Below are 17,786 nucleotides of genomic sequence, written 5' to 3' on the forward strand. Positions count from 1 at the left end.
AACTGAGCTTAGGCTCCTCAAAAACCTCCCGATAATCAGACAAAAATACAGGAACCTCAGAAGGAGTAGATGAAGCAATAGAAATCGGAGATGCATCATCATGAACCCCCTGACATCCCCAGCTTAACACAGACATTGTTTTCCAGTCCAGGACTGGGTTATGAGTTTGTAACCATGGCAGACCAAGCACTAAGACATCATGTAAATTATACAGTACCAGGAAGCGAATCACCTCCTGATGAACGGGAGTCATACGCATGGTCACTTGTGTCCAGTACTGAGGTTTATTCATAGCCAAAGGTGTAGAGTCAATTCCTTTCAAAGGAATAGGAACTTCCAGAGGTTCCAGACTAAACCCACAGCTATTGGCAAATGACCAATCCATAAGACTCAGGGCAGCGCCTGAATCCACATAGGCATCGACGGAAATGGATGATAATGAACAAATCAGCGTCACAGACAGAATGAACTTAGACTGTAAAGTACCAATGGCAACAGACTTATCAACCTTTTTTGTGCGTTCAGAGCATGCTGATATAACATGAGCTGAATCACCACAATAAAAACACAATCCATTTTTCCGCCTATAATTTTGCCGTTCACTTCTGGACTGAATTCTATCACATTGCATTATCTCAGGTGCCTGTTCAGAAGACACCGCCAAATGGTGCACAGGTTTGCGCTCCCGTAAACGCCGATCAATCTGAATAGCCATAGTCATGGACTCATTCAGACCTGTAGGCGCCGGGAACCCCACCATAACATCTTTAATGGCCTCAGAAAGGCCATCTCTGAATTTTGCAGCCAGAGCGCACTCATTCCACTGAGTAAGCACCAACCATTTCCGAAATTTCTGACAATATATTTCTGCTTCATCTTGCCCCTGAGAGAGAGCCAATAAAGCTTTTTCAGCCTGAATCTCTAGGTTAGGTTCCTCATAGAGCAAACCCAATGCCAGAAAAAACGCATCCACATTGAGCAACGCAGGATCCCCTGGTGCCAATGCAAATGCCCAATTCTGAGGGTCACCCCGCAGGAAAGATATAACAATCTTGACCTGCTGAGCAGGGTCTCCAGAGGAGCGAGATTTCAAGGAAAGAAACAACTTGAAATTGTTCCTAAAATTCAGAAAACTAGATCTATCTCCAGAAAAAAACTCTGGGACAGGAATTCTAGGTTCAGACATAGGCGTATATACAACAAAATCTTGTATATTTTGAACCTTAGCAGCAAGATTATTCAGGCTGGAAGCCAAACTCTGGACGTCCATGATAAACAGCTGAGGTCAGAGCCATTCAAGGATTAAGAGGAGGAAAGAAGCAGTCAAGCTGCAAATAAGGCTAGGCAGCAAACACTGAGGAGGGAAAAAAAAAAAAAAAACTTCCTCAGACTACTTTTCCTCCTACTTCAGCCAAAACGATGACCAATTTTTTCGGGCCGGCTATACTGTCATGATCCCAATGGCAGGGGATCACAAAAGGACAAGCACAAAAACAAAACAAGCTCTAGGGTGATGGAACCTGAGCTGACCGCGATCCTGAACCTAAACACACAACTAGCAGTAGCCGGGGAACGTGCCTACGATGATTCCTAGACGTCTCGCGCCAGCCGAAATATTAACTTCCCCTATAAGAAGAAACACAGACCTCACTTGCCTCCAGAGAAACACCCCACAGAAATAGCAGCCCCCCACATGTAATAACGGTGAAATGAGAGGAAAGCACATACGTAGTTATGAAAATAGAATCAGCAAAAATGAGGCCCGCTAAAGCTAGATAGCAGAGGATACAAAAGTGAACTGCGCGGTCAGCGAAAAACCCTTCAAAAAAACCATCCTGAAATTACTTGAACTCATGTGCCAACTCATGGAACATGAGGAGTAATTTCAGCCCACTAGAGCAACCAGCAGCAAGGAATCACATATCTGCAAGCTGGACTAAGACAAAAAGTAAGCAAAATGTGGAACAGGAAAATCAAAACTTAGCTTGTCCTGAAGATAACAGACGCAGGGAGCAGAGGTAAAAAGACACGCTGATTACATTGATAGCCGGCGAGGAAATGACAAAAAAGCCAGGTTAAATAGGAAACACCCATAACCTGATGGAACAGGTGGACACCAGAGACCGCAGAGAACACAAGTCACCCAGTACCATCAGTAACCACCAGAGGGAGCCCAAAAACAGAACTCACAACAATGATCATACTAAACAAGTGTATTATAACAGAATATATTATGTACAGTGATCTAGTATTGGATTTTATTTTGCACGTGATGTTATTCTTCTAGTATTTAGCATTGTGTGTATGATTATTATATGGAGTACTGGTGCTAGTGATTCCAATAATAATGTCATAAATTAATAAGGAACGTATATAATTTACAGCTCATTATATGAACGCCATACATGCATTTAAAATGTGTCATCACGTTTATTAAGTTCTGAAAAGCAATTTAGACACTAAACATAACATAGCACTTAGAAAAAAAAAGGAAACATTGCTACTACGATACCTCCGATAATGATTAATCTGTCATTCTTAATCCTGGCAATAGTGTCTGTGGACAGAGCAGATAAATTCAAATATGAAAAAAGCCAAAAATACAGACACATGGGTCATTATAGCCAATATGCGTCTTGAGAGGTGTACCCCATAGCCCCAGTTTAAATGGAATGCATTGACTAAACCAAGTTCTCAACTCCAACCTGTGTGCCCGGTTAGGACATATTGGTCCATATAGGGGGAAGTTTTCACTCTGGAGGACCATACGTTTCATAATTACCTACTGAACAGCCGCACAGCCAGCTCTTCCCTCTCCTAGTGTATCCTCACCCACCCCCTGCAGACTGTGAGCCCTCGCGGGCAGGGTCCCCCCTCCTTATGTACTCGTGTGCCTTGTTATCTGCTCATGTTTAATGTATTTGTCTATATTTGCCCCGTATTCACATGTAAAGCGCCATGGAATAAATGACGCTATAAAAATGTATAATAATAATAATAATAGTTTGAATGAGCAGAATGTAACACCACATTTCGACTGCAGAGGTCACTGTAGAAGGAATGTGCAGCTGAGAACTCCACTATTGGATCCTTGGCAATCAGCTGATCATCACGAGTTGTCTGCTTCAAGCTTAGAGTTTTGCTTGTTCAGATGAGACAACTCTATTAACCTTTCAAGAATACAGACAATTGTAACTCATACAGGGAGAAGAAGTCCAGGACCCCAGTGAAAGTATCTAATCCCACTCCTTCAGACTTAACTAAAGTTAACTCATTAGGTGCCCAGTACTTTGATTGCTCAACAATGGAGAATTGAAATTATTATATTTTTTTTTTTTTAAAAAAAAAGCTTTGTTTTGCTCTGCAACTGCTACTACGGTACATTGTATGTCCAGGTCAATATGAAAACTTTGGTGAAAAGTCTTCTGTAAGAAACAAAGCAATTGTTTCTTTTTTCCTTCCTTGCATTCTATCATTTTTTTTTATTTTTGAGGATTTTTAACAAATTTGTTGTTTACTTTATCTAGTTTATTTAGCCGATATTTTAGTGGTATGGGAATGAAACCAAAGAAATGATCACGAGCAAAGGTTGATATACGCGCAATGCTATAGAGTATGTTCCCATTGTAGCCATTTAACCGACTAAACCCCCCACAGAAACAAAATGAGCATATACTCTGTAGTAAGTAAATAAGTAAATATTAGTAGTACATGCAAATAATATAGGGCACTTAGTTATCACTATTTTGATTAAACATGTGTTACAGCCATCCCGCCAAGGTGTACCTAATGGGGACTGTCCTATTCTGTCTCTAGTAGAGTTGAGCGACCTTGACCTTTTTAGAGTCGAGCCGGGTTTCGCGAAACCCGACTATCTCAAAAGTCGGGTCGAGTGAAATCGGCCGATTATGGCGAAAAGTCGGGATCGACCGAAACACGAAACTCAATGCAAGTCAATGGGGCAGCATAGTCGGCAGTGAGTGGGGGCCAGGAAAACACCTAGAGTGCCCATTTTAATGTCAAAACCATCCATTCTTCTTAATGAAGCTTGTCAAGCGTAATTTACCTTATAATAATTGGAAGGCATTTGAAATTGGGGGTCATTTGGCTAAAGTTGTGTGGGGTAGGGCTGGTTCAAGTAATTAGTGGGCCCAGGAAATCTGGACCACGTCACGGCAGTGGAGCAGGGAGAGGTAAGTATTTCAACTTTGCAAGTGCTGTGATCCTGAGCAAGCAGGGGGGGCCCACTTGTTGGCATTGGCACTGGCACAGGGCCCCTCAAAGTACAGCGGTGTGTTTGCACGGCGGGGGCGCCTCCCACCGGCAGCAACACTTTTGCGTACTATGAGAGGCCCTGTGCCAGTGACGTCGCCAACTAGTATTCCTCCCCCCACCTGATGAAGGAACCTGCACTTTCATCTGCACCTTCCTCTTTGTCCCCGTGTAAGGTGGTATGGTATGCGGGAAGAGCAACCTGACTTTCAGCAGGGTCACAATGTTGTTGTGTAGCATGCACGGGGAATGTTGCGTTATGGGTCAATGTACCAGCAGACTCATCTATCACTGGCTGGGCAATGGGCACGATGAAGGGGAAACACAGATATAGGCCCAAAGAATAAAGTGGGCTAAATGCAGTTCAAAATTGGTAACACAGGAATAACCAGGGGGCATTGCAGTGGAGGACAACTGGAATGAGAGGCTGACACAGAGAGTAGGGCCAAATCAGTAAGTAGTCGAAATGCAGTTCAAAATTGGCAACCGTAGTAAACAGGCGGCACAGCTTTGTTCAGTGGAGGAGAACAGCAAGGAGTGGCAGACACCGATAGTAGGCCCCAACCCAACTAGTAGGCCAAATGCAGTCTAACATTAACAACTACTTAACGAGAGCCTGAAAATGGAATTTCAGGACAGGAAACCAGGAGAACAGCAAGGAGTGGCAGACACCGATAGTAGGCCCCAAACCAACTAGTACGCCAAATGCAGTTGTTTCATTTAACCACAATTTAATGAGAGCCTGAAGATAGAAGCTCAGGAAAGGCAACCTGGGGAACACCTTGGAGTGTAACACACCATCTCTCTCCACCCCATACCCATTTTGTAGGCCTAATACAGTGTACTTTTCTACAACTACTAAACGAGAGTCGGAAGACCGAAGCAATGGCAAGGAAACCTGGGGAACACCTTGGAGTGTAACACACCATCTCTCTCCACCCCATACCCAATTTGTAGGCCTAATGCAGTGTAGTTTCCAAGAACTACTAAACGAGAGCCGGAAGATCGAAGCTCAGGAAAGGCAACCTGGGGAACACCTTGGAGTGTAACACACCCTCTCTCTACACCCCATACCCAATTTGAAGGCCTAATGCAGTGTAGTTTCCAAGAACTACTAAACGAGAGCCGGAAGATCGAAGCTCAGGAAAGGCAACCTGGGGAACACCTTGGAGTGTAACACACCATCTCTCTACACCCCATACCCAATTTGAAGGCCTAATGCAGCGTAGTTTCCAACAACTACTAAACGAGAGCCGGAAGATCGAAGCTCAGGAAAGGCAACCTGGGGAACACCTTGGAGTGTAACAAACCCTCTCTCTACACCCCATACCCAATTTGTAGGCCTAATGCAGCGTAGTTTCCGACAACTACTAAACGAGAGCATGAAGATCGAAGCTCAGGAAATGCAACCTGGGGAACACCTTGGAGTGTAACACACCCTCTCTCTACACCCCATACCCAATTTGAAGGCCTAATGCAGTGTAGTTTCCAAGAACTACTAAACGAGAGCCGGAAGATCGAAGCTCAGGAAAGGCAACCTGGGGAACACCTTGGAGTGGAACACACCATCTCTCTACACCCCATACCCAATTTGAAGGCCTAATGCAGCGTAGTTTCCAACAACTACTAAACGAGAGCCGGAAGATCGAAGCTCAGGAAAGGCAACCTGGGGAACACCTTGGAGTGTAACACAACGTCTCTCTACACCACGGAAGGGCTGATTCTTAGGAAGGAAGGCTGTTGGAAATAAGCATTGCGCGTCCGAGGGTGATTATATTCTTATTAGGTATATACTCACCCTCGGATGCGCCCTGCTTCTTTATTTGGAATGAATGTTTATTTGCAATGTGGTGTTGACTTTCTCTATTATTTTGGTAATTAATGATTTTATTATTTTCATTGTTTTGCATCTTCTCGGCAATAATATAAAGAAGACGCGACAGGACAACACTCGGTGGATGCCATATCTGTGTTTTCAATTTAAAAAACCTTTCAGTTAACTACTTGCAGGAGAAAGTAATTGTAGCTGGTGGCCATTTTTAGTACTGTACCAGATTTTAGTTGTGTGTTTGTTTTTAATGTTAAGATGTCTGCATTTGATATCTCACCAGTATTTTCTTTTTTATAAGCAAAATACTTTTTTTTTTATTTTCTGATGTTGGTTCAAGGGGTACACGGGCAGCAGTAGACAGGTCAGTGGAGGCCTAGTGGAAGGAGGGACCGCAGACAGGCTTCGAAGCCCTAACATAATAAATTGGGCTGCCTGTAGGCAATTTAAAATTGGTTCCAGGGGAACACGGGCAGCAGTAGACAGGTAAGTGGAGGCCTAGTGGAAGGAGGGACCGCAGACAGGCTTCGAAGGCCTAACATAATAAATTGGGCTGCCTGTAGGCAATTTAAAATTGGTTCCAGGGGAACACGGGCAGCAGTAGACAGGTAAGTGGAGGCCTAGTGGAAGGAGGGACCGCAGACAGGCTTCGAAGGCCTAACGTAATAAAATGGGCTGGCTGTAGGCAATTTACAATTGGTTCCATGGGAACACGGGCAGCAGTAGACAGGTCAGTGGAGGCCTAGTGGAAGGAGTGACGGCAGACAGGCATCAAAAGCCTAACATCATAACATTGGGCTGTTGGCAATTTAAAATTGGTTCCAGGGGTACACGGGCAACAGTGGTCTGGTCAGTGGAAGTCTAGTGGAAGGAGTGACGGCAGACAGGCATCAAAGGCCTAACATAATAACATTTGGCTGTTGGCAATTTAAAATTGGTTCCAGGGGTACACGGGCAACAGTGGTCTGGTCAGTGGAAGTCTAGTGGAAGGAGTGACGGCAGACAGGCTAAGAAGGCCTAACATAACAAAATTGGGCTGGCTGTAGGCAAGTTTAAATTGGTTCCAGGGGAACACGGCCAGCAGTGGCCTGGTCAGTGTAGTAGTTGTAGAAAGAACGGACCGCAGACAGGCTTCGAAGGCCTAACATAACAAAAATGTCAAAACAATGGTATTGTCAGTGCCAGGCATTGAAGGATGTCAGCGCATAGACTAAACATTGGTGAAGCTGTGAGAGATAATTTTGCTAGTGGTAGAGCACTGTTTGAGCTGGGGGGGGGAACTGTCTTGTGGCCGGCGGTACAGGCCCAGGGCCCCTCATATTACAATGGTGTGTCTGACGTTGGGTGTGCACCACCACCGCCAGAGACACTTTATTGTACTATGAGGGACCCAGTGGCAGTGCCGTCGACCAAAAGCGGGCACACCCACCTCTTCAGACAAACAGCACTCTCACGGGTGCTGGCGCAAAGTGGCGATACCACGGCCCCGTGTGGGGAGTTTGGCCATTTTGTTAGGAGTAAACATGTCGTATGCTGGACAATCAGGTGCAGAAAATTACGAGATTGGAAAAGTCATTCAGAAGAGTCCACAGGCAAGACCTTTTCATAGGAAAGTTAGGTGTCAGCCGGGCAAGGTGGGGCAAAAGATTTCGAAATCCAGTTGTGGTTCATTTTAATGAAGGTTAGATCATCTACATTTTGGGTAGCCAGACGAGTCCTTTTTTCAGTTAGTATTGAACCTGCAGCACTGAATACTCTTTCTGATAGGACACTAGCTGCCGGGCAAGCAAGCTCCTGCAATGCATATTCTGCCAATTGTGGCCAGGTGTCTAATTTGGATGCCCAGTAATCAAATGGGAATGATGGTTGAGGGAGAACGTCGATAAGGGATGAAAAATAGTTTGTAACCATACTGGACAAATGTTGTCTCCTGTCACTTTGAATTGATGCTGCAGTACCTGTCCTGTCTGCGGTCATAGCAAAATCACTCCACAACCTGGTCAGAAAACCCCTCTGGCCAACGCCACTTCTGATTTCTGCCCCTCTAACACCTCTGGTCTGCTGGTCCCTGGAGCTCGTGTGAGAACGATCACGGGCGCTGTGTGCAGGGAATGCCAGAAGCAAACGGTCAACAAGAGTTGATTGTTTTGTTGCTAATATTAGTTCCAAGTTCTCATGTGGCATAATATTTTGCAATTTGCCTTTATAGCGAGGATCAAGGAGGCAGGCCAACCAGTAATCGTCATCGTTCATCATTTTTGTAATGTGTGTGTCCCTTTTGAGGATACGCAAGGCATAATCCGCCATGTGGGCCAAAGTTCCAGTTGTCAAATCTGCGGTTGTGCTTGGTTGAGGGGCAGTTGCAGGCAAATTTACGTCACTTGTGTCCCTCAAAAAACCAGAACCCGCCCTTGCCACGCCACCAATTTCCAATGACCCCGGGAAAGCTTCCTCATTAAAAATATACTCATCCCCATCATCCTCCTCATCCTCCACCTCCTCTTCGTCCGCTACCTCGTCCTGTACACTGCCCTGACCAGACAATGGCTGACTGTCATCAAGGCTTTCCTCTTCCTCTGGTGCAGACGCCTGATCCTTTATGTGCGTCAAACTTTGCATCAGCAGACACATTAGGGGGATGCTCATGCTTATTATGGCGTTGTCTGCACTAACCAGCCGTGTGCATTCCTCAAAACACTGAAGGACTTGACACATGTCTTGAATCTTCGACCACTGCACACCTGACAACTCCATGTCTGCCATCCTACTGCCTGCCCGTGTATGTGTATCCTCCCACAAAAACACAACAGCCCGCCTCTGTTCGCACAGTCTCTGAAGCATGTGCAGTGTTGAGTTCCACCTTGTAACAACGTCTATGATTAGGCGATGCTGGGGAAGGTTCAAAGAACGCTGATAGGTCTGCATACGGCTGGAGTGTACAGGCGAACGGCGGATATGTGAGCAAAGTCCACGCACTTTGAGGAGCAGGTCGGATAACCCCGGATAACTTTTCAGGAAGCACTGCACCACCAGGTTTAAGGTGTGAGCCAGGCAAGGAATGTGTTTCAGTTGGGAAAGGGAGATGGCAGCCATGAAATTCCTTCCGTTATCACTCACTACCTTGCCTGCCTCAAGATCTACAGTGCCCAGCCACGACTGCGTTTCCTGCTGCAAGAACTCGGACAGAACTTCCGCGGTGTGTCTGTTGTCGCCCAAACACTTCATAGCCAATACAGCCTGCTGACGTTTGCCAGTAGCTGCCCCATAATGGGAGACCTGGTGTGCAACAGTGGCAGCTGCGGATGGAGTGGTTGTGCGACTGCGGTCTGTGGACGAGCTCTCGCTTCTGCAGGAGGACGAGGAGGAGGAGGAGGGGGTGCGAACGGCTACAGCCAACTGTTTCCTAGACCGTGGGCTAGGCAGAACTGTCCCAAACTTGCTGTCCCCTGTGGACCCTGAATCCACCACATTTACCCAGTGTGCCGTGATGGACACGTAACGTCCCTGGCCATGCCTACTGGTCCATGCATCTGTTGTCAGGTGCACCTTTGTGCTCACAGATTGCCTGAGTGCATGGACGATGCGCTCTTTAACATGCTGGTGGAGGGCTGGGATGGCTTTTCTGGAAAAAAAGTGTCGACTGGGTAGCTCGTAGCGTGGTACAGCGTAGTCCATCAGGTCTTTGAAAGCTTCGCTTTCAACTAACCGGTAGGGCATCATCTCTAACGAGATTAGTCTAGCTATGTGGGCGTTCAAACCCTGTGTACGCGGATGCGAGGCTAAGTACTTCCTTTTTCTAACCATAGTCTCATGTAGGGTGAGCTGGACTGGAGAGCTGGAGATCGTGGAACTAGCGGGGGTGCCGGTGGACATGGCAGACTGAGAGACGGTGGGAGATGGTATTGTTGCCGCCGGTGCCCTAGATGCAGTGTTTCCTACTACGAAACTGGAGATTCCCTGACCCTGACTGCTTTGGCCTGGCAAAGAAACCTGCACAGATACTGCAGGTGGTGCAGAAAATGGTGGCCCTACACTGCCGGAAGGGATGTTGCGTTGATGACTAGCTTCATTGGCCGAGGGTGCTACAACCTTAAGGGACGTTTGGTAGTTAGTCCAAGCTTGCAAATGCATGGTGGTTAAATGTCTATGCATGCAACTTGTATTGAGACTTTTCAGATTCTGCCCTCTGCTTAAGGTAGTTGAACATTTTTGACAGATTACTTTGTGCTGATCAATTGGATGTTGTTTAAAAAAATGCCAGACTGCACTCTTTCTAGCATCGGATACCTTTTCAGGCATTGCAGCCTGAGCTTTAACCGGATGGCCACGCTGTCCTCCAACAGGTTTTGACTTTGCCACGCGTTTTGGCCAAGATACGGGCCCGGCAGATGGAACCTGTTGCGATGTTGATGCCTGCTGCGGCCCCTCCTACTCCGCTTCAGAACTGCTGCCGCCTGCACCCTGTTCCCCCAATGGCTGCCAATCGGGGTCAAGAACTGGGTCATCTATTACCTCTTCTTGTAGCTCGTGTGCAACTTCGTCTGTGTCACCGTGTCGGTCGGTGGTATAGCGTTCGTGATGGGGCAACATAGTCTCATCAGGGTCTGATTCTTGATCAGCACCCTGCGAGGGCAATGTGGTGGTCTGAGTCAAAGGACCAGCATAGTAGTCTGGCTGTGGCTGTGCATCAGTGCACTCCATGTCAGATTCAACTTGTAATGGGCATGGACTGTTAACTGCTTCACTTTCTAAGCCAGGGACGGTATGTGTAAAGAGCTCCATGGAGTAACCCGTTGTGTCGCCTGCTGCATTCTTCTCTGTTGTTGTTTTTGCTGAAGAGGACAAGGAAGCGACTTGTCCCTGACCGTGAACATCCACTAACGACGCGCTGCTTTTACTTTTACCAGTTTCACGAGAGGAGGCAAAAGAGCTAGAGGCTGAGTCAGCAAGATAAGCCAAAACTTGCTCTTGATGCTCCGGCTTTAAAAGCGGTTTTCCTACTCCCAGAAAAGGGAGGGTTCGAGGCCTTGTGTAGCCAGACGACGAACCTGGCTCCACAGCTCCAGACTTAGGTGCAATATTTTTTTTCCCACGACCACCTGATGCTCCACCACTACCACTACCCTCATTACCAGCTGACAATGAACGCCCCCGGCCACGACCTCTTCCACCAGACTTCCTCATTGTTTTAAAAACGTTACCAAACGAACGGTATTTGTTGCTGTCACACAACTTACACGGTGAGCTATAACTTCAGTATGATTTAGCTACCCCTTTACAGGTGGGTGAGACCACAACGAAAATCAGCCACAATGTTACACACTCTGTTGTTGTTGGCAACAAATGAGATGGCACACACGCAGGACTGTCACTGAAGCGCAAATGTAAATATTTATCTCCCACTGATTTGTGTTTGTTTTTTTTAAAAGGGAGAATTCAGAAAAACAAAAAATTAAAAAAAAATTATTTTTTACAGAAGAATTTATAAAACAAATAAAATGAAATGATTGTTTCAGGGAGAATTTAGGAAAAAATAAATAAAAAGGCTTTGTAGGGCCCACTGAGTGAGAGAGGACGCACACAGGAGTCAGGAGTGGCACACAAGCCCAGAGGCCAATATTAATCTCCCACCGATTGATTTAGTTATTTTTTTTGGTAGATTTTGGAACCCAAATCAAGCAAAAAAATTAATAGGCTTTCTATGGCCCACAATTGGGGAGAGAGAGAGAGATGGCACACCCAGGAGTCAAGACTGGCACACAAGCAGAAGGGGCAATATGAATCTCCCACAGATTTTTTTTTTTTTTTTCAGGGAGACTTGAGAGAAAAAAAAATACAAAAAAAATGATTTTTTTCAGGAATAATTTAGAAACCAAAGAAAATAAAATGATTTTTTCAGGGAGAATTTAGAAAACAAATAAAACAAAAAATAGGCTTTCTAGGGCCCACTGAGTGACAGATGACGCACACAGGAGTCAGGAGTGGCAGACAAGCCCAGAGGCCAATATTAATCTCCCACTGATTGATTTAGTGATTATTTTTGGTAGATTTTGGAACCCAAATCAAGCAAAAAAAATTAATAGGCTTTCTATGGCCCACAATTGGGGAGAGAGAGAGAGATGGCACACCCAGGAGTCAAGACTGGCACACAAGCAGAAGGGGCAATATGAATCTCCCACAGATTTTTTTTTTTTTTTTCAGGGAGACTTTAGAGAAAAAAAAATACAAAAAAAATGATTTTTTTCAGGAATAATTTAGAAACCAAAGAAAATAAAATGATTTTTTCAGGGAGAATTTAGAAAACAAATAAAACAAAAAATAGGCTTTCTAGGGCCCACTGAGTGACAGATGACGCTCACAGGAGTCAGGAGTGGCACACAAGCCCAGAGGCCAATATTAATCTCCCACTGATTGATTTAGTGATTTTTTTTTGTAGATTTTGGAACCCAAATCAAGCAAAAAAATTAATAGGCTTTCTATGGCCCACTATTTGTGAGAGAGATGGCACGCTCAGGACTGGCACACAAGCCCAGAGGCCAATATTAATCTCCCATTTTTTTTTTTTCCAGGGAAAATTTATAAACCCAATAAAAAAAATAATAATAAATAGGCTTTCTATGGCCCACTATCTGAGAGAGAGAGATGGCACGCTTAGGACTGGCACACAAGCCCAAAGGCCAATATTAATCTCCCACTGATTGATTGATTTTTTCAGGTAGAATTATGAACCCAAATCAACCAAAAAAATAAAAGGCTTTCTATGGCCCACTATTTGTGAGAGAGATGGCACGCTCAGGACTGGCACACAAGCCCAGAGGCCAATATTAATCTCCCACTTTTTTTTTTTTTCCAGGGAAAATTTATAAACCCAATAAAATAATAAAAAAATAGGCTTTCTATGGCCCACTATCTGAGAGAGAGAGAGATGGCACGCTTAGGACTGGCATACAAGCCCAAAGGCCAATATTAATCTCCCACTGATTGATTTATTGATTTTTTCAGGTAGAATTTAGAACCCAAATCAAGCAAAAAAATTAATAGGCTTTCTATGGCCCACTGAGTGAGAGATGGCACACACAGGAGTAAGGAGTGGCACACAAGCCCTGAGGCCAATATTTTTCTCCCACTGATTGATGTTGTGATTTTTTCTGGTAGATTTTGGAACCCAAATCAAGCAAAAAAATAAATAGGCTTTCTATGGCCCACTGAGTGAGAGATGACACAGACAGAGATGGCACTCTAGCAGAAATGTCAATCTTAATCTCCCACAAAAAAAAAAAAAAAAAAAAAAAAAAAGGAACTGTCCTTCAATTACTATTTCCCTGCAGTAATCTCAGCCAGGTATGGCAGGCAGCAATAAGGAGTGGACTGATGCACAAATTAAATAAAAAGTGTGGACAAACAAACAAGATAGCTGTGCAGAAAGGAAGGAACAAGAGGATTTGTGCTTTGAAAAAAGCAGTTTGTTTGCACAGCGGCGTACACACAGCAATGCAGCTATCAGGGAGCCTTCTAGGGCAGCCCAATGAGCTACAGCGCTGAGGAAAAAAAAAAAAAAAGGAGCTTCCACTGTCCCTGCACACCGAAGGTGGTGTTGGGCAGTGGAAATCGCTACAGCACAAGCGGTTTTGTGGTTAATGGACCCTGCCTAACGCTATCCCTGCTTCTGACGAAGCGGCAGCAACCTCTCCCTAAGCTCAGATCAGCAGCAGTAACATGGCGGTCGGCGGGAACTCCCCTTTATAGCCCCTGTGACGCCGCAGACAGCAAGCCAATCACTGCAATGCCCTTCTCTAAGATGGTGGGGACCAGGACCTATGTCATCACGCTGCCCACACTCTGCGTTTACCTTCATTGGCTGAGAAATGGCGCTTTTCGCGTCATTGAAACGCGACTTTGGCGCGAAAGTCGCGTACCGCATGGCCGACCACGCACAGGGGTCGGATCGGGTTTCATGAAACTCGACTTCGCCAAAAGTCGGCGACTTTTGAAAATGTTCGACCCGTTTCGCTCAACCCTAGTCTCTAGTATTAAAACCTTACCATGTGTCAAACGCTCTCAACGTGAATAAGTCTTGAGCAGGACAAGGGTCTCGACTGTTCAAACACCAAGCTGTGGGAAGCGTACATAGATGAAATACCTAGCTCAAAAAGTGGGGGGTCACACCCATGGTTATACAAAGTACAAAGTACAAGAAACTACAGCAATACTGAAGAAATGAACTGGAACATAAGGTGTTATATGTGAAATGTGTAAGAGCACATTCACGCTGTTTTCATGTTAAATGTGTTTTTAAAAAAGCTTGTAACTTTTTTTATTATATTTAATTTTTCATATCCCAATCTGTATGTCACAGTCTTACTGTGACAGAGAGGAGCCAGAAGACTGCAGCGTATGATCTATCCTACTCCTGCACTGTTTAGAAGCACTTCACCTTCATATTAAATGGTGCAGATTTCTTTTAGCAGTGCAGGGGTTAATCTGCTCAGTTGAGAGCTCCTGGAAGCTTTCCTGAATTAAGGATCTCAGCTGTTTACTGTTAACCACTCACCACTCCTACAGTGGGGCAAAAAAGTATTTAGTCAGTCAGCAATAGTGCAAGTTCCACCACTTAAAAAGATGAGAGGTGTCTGTAATTTACATCATAGATAGACCTCAACTATGGGAGACAAACTGAGAAAAAAAAATCCAGAAAATCACATTGTCTGTTTTTTTAACAATTTATTTGCATATTATGGTGAAAAATAAGTATTTGGTCAGAAACAAAATTTCATCTCAATACTTTGTAATATATCCTTTGTTGGCAATGACAGAGGTCAAACGTTTTCTGTAAGTCTTCACAAGGTTGCCACACACTGTTGTTGGTATGTTGGCCCATTGCTCCATGCAGATCTACTCTAGAGCAGTGATGTTTTTGGCTTTTCGCTTGGCAACACGGACTTTCAACTCCCTCCAAAGGTTTTCTATAGGGTTGAGATCTGGAGACTGGCTAGGCCACTCCAGGACCTTGAAATGCTTCTTACGAAGCCACTCCTTCGTTGCCATGGCGGTGTGCTTTGGATCATTGTCATGTTGAAAGACCCAGCCACGTTTCATCTTCAATGCCCTTGCTGATGGAAGGAGGTTTGCACTCAAAATCTCACGATACATGGCCCCATTCATTCTTTCATGTACCCGGATCAGTCGTCCTGGCCCCTTGGCAGAGAAACAGCCCCAAAGCATGATGTTTCCACCACCATGCTTTACAGTAGGTATGGTGTTTGATGGATGCAACTCAGTATTCTTTTTCCTCCAAACACGACAAGTTGTGTTTCTACCAAACAGTTCCAGTTTGGTTTCATCAGACCATAGGACATTCTCCCAAAACTCCTCTGGATCACCCAAATGCTCTCTAGCAAACTTCAGACGGGCCCGGACATGTACTGTCTTAAGCAGTGGGACACGTCTGGCACTGCAGGATCTGAGTCCATGGTGGCGTAGTGTGTTACTTATGGTAGGCCTTGTTACATTGGTCCCAGCTCTCTGCAGTTCATTCACTAGGTCCCCCCGCGTGGTTCTGGGATTTTTGCTCACCGTTCTTGTGATCATTTTGACCCCACGGGGTGGGATTTTGCGTGGAGCCCCAGATCGAGGGAGATTATCAGTGGTCTTGTATGTCTTCCATTTTCTAATTATTGCTCCCACTGTTGATTTCTTCACTCCAAGCTGGTTGGCTATTGCAGATTCAGTCTTCCCAGCCTGGTGCAGGGCTACAATTTTGTTTCTGGGGTCCTTTGACAGCTCTTTGGTCTTCACCATAGTGGAGTTTGGAGTCAGACTGTTTGAGGGTGTGCACAGGTGTCTTTTTATACTGATAACAAGTTTAAACAGGTGCCATTACTACAGGTAATGAGTGGAGGAAAGAGGAGACCCTTAAAGAAGAAGTTACAGGTCTGTGAGAGCCAGAAATCTTGATTGTTTGTTTCTGACCAAATACTTATTTTCCACCATAATATGCAAATAAATTGTTAAAAAAACAAACAATGTGATTTTCTGGATTTTTTTTTCTCAGTTTGTCTCCCATAGTTGAGGTCTACCTATGATGTAAATTACAGACGCCTCTCATCTTTTTAAGTGGTGGAACTTGCACTATTGCTGACTGACTAAATACTTTTTTGCCCCACTGTATATATTCTGGGTCCTGGCAACACTCATTGCCAGAGATAGCTTCATGTTTAGGAGATTGTGGTTTGTTGTTGTTTGAGAAGGGGTTTGGTGGATTTATCTGTGACTGTTGCTAGGTTTTGCTTGTGTGCTATTTTCCTTCCTTCTCCTACTTTGGTTTTACTCCATCCTCCACTCCCAGTGTTTTCACCCCTGTTGTTTGTGTTAGGATATTTGCATGATTGGTATTTTCCTTTATCCCTGTTTGTATTACCTTGTTAGTCTGGTTGGTGTATTACAGTTATATGGAAAAGTTTGGGCACCCCTATTAATCTTAAGCTTAATGTTTTATAAAAATTGTTTTTTTTTGCAAAAGCTATTTCAGTTTCATATATCTAATAACTGTTGGACACAGTAATGTTTCTGCCTTGAAATGAGGTTTATTGTACTAACAGAAAATGTGCAATCTGCCTTCAAACAAAATTTGACAGGTGCATAAGTATGGGCACCCTTATCATTTTCTTGTTTTAAATACTCCTACCTACTTTTTACTGACTTACTAAAGCACTTTTTTTGGTTTTCTAACCTCATTGAGCTTTGAACTTCATAGCCAGGTGTATGCAATCATGAGAAAAGCTACTTAAAGTGGCCACTTGCAAGTTGTTCTCCTGTTTGAATCTCCTCTGAAGAGTGGCATCATGGGCTCCTCAAAACAACTGTCTAATGATCTGAAAACAAAGATTATTCAACATAGTTGTTCAGGGGAAGGATACAAAAAGCTGTCTCAGAGAGCTGTCACATTGCGTTAGTGCAACCCGTTTAGCGCTAGCGCTAGCGGGTTGCGCTAACGCAATGTTTTTAATGTGGCCGCGTCCCGGGGTCGCGGTAACGTCCCCACTCTCGCAGATCCCCGATCTGCGAGAGCGGGGAATGGACCGCGGGCGCGCCTCGGACGCTGCTTGCAGCGTCCGCGGCGCGCCAGGAAACACCGGTGCGTCGCTAGCGCGTGCTGAACATGGCACGCGCTAGTGCTGTGCGTTCCCATTGCCGTGAATGGGCGCGCTAACGGACGCGTTGCACGGCGTTAATTTCGCCATGCAACGCTCTCCGTTAGCGCGTTCCCATTAACGCAATGGGAACCAAGCCTAAAGGCCAGAAGTGGCAGGCCAAGAAAAACATCAGAAAGGCAGAGAAGAAGAATGGTGAGATCAGTCAAGGACAATCCTCAGACCACCTCCAGAGAGCTGCAGCATCAACTTGCTGCAGATGGTGTCACTGTGCATCGGTCAACTATGCAACGCACTTTGCACAAGGAGAAGCTGTATGGGAGAGTGATGCGAAAGAAGCCTTTTCTGCAAGCACGCCACAAACAGAGTCAGCTGAGGTATGCAAAAGCACATTTGGAGAAGCCAATTTCTTTTTGGAAAAAGGTGCTGTGGACTGATGAAACCAAGATTGAGTTGTTTGGTCATACAAAAAGGCGTTATGCATGGCGGCCAAAAAACATAGCATTCCAAGAAAAACACTTGCTACCCACAGTAAA

This window comes from Ranitomeya imitator, chromosome 1 (assembly GCF_032444005.1).
Source record: "Ranitomeya imitator isolate aRanImi1 chromosome 1, aRanImi1.pri, whole genome shotgun sequence".
In the NCBI taxonomy this organism is placed as follows: domain Eukaryota; kingdom Metazoa; phylum Chordata; class Amphibia; order Anura; family Dendrobatidae; genus Ranitomeya; species Ranitomeya imitator.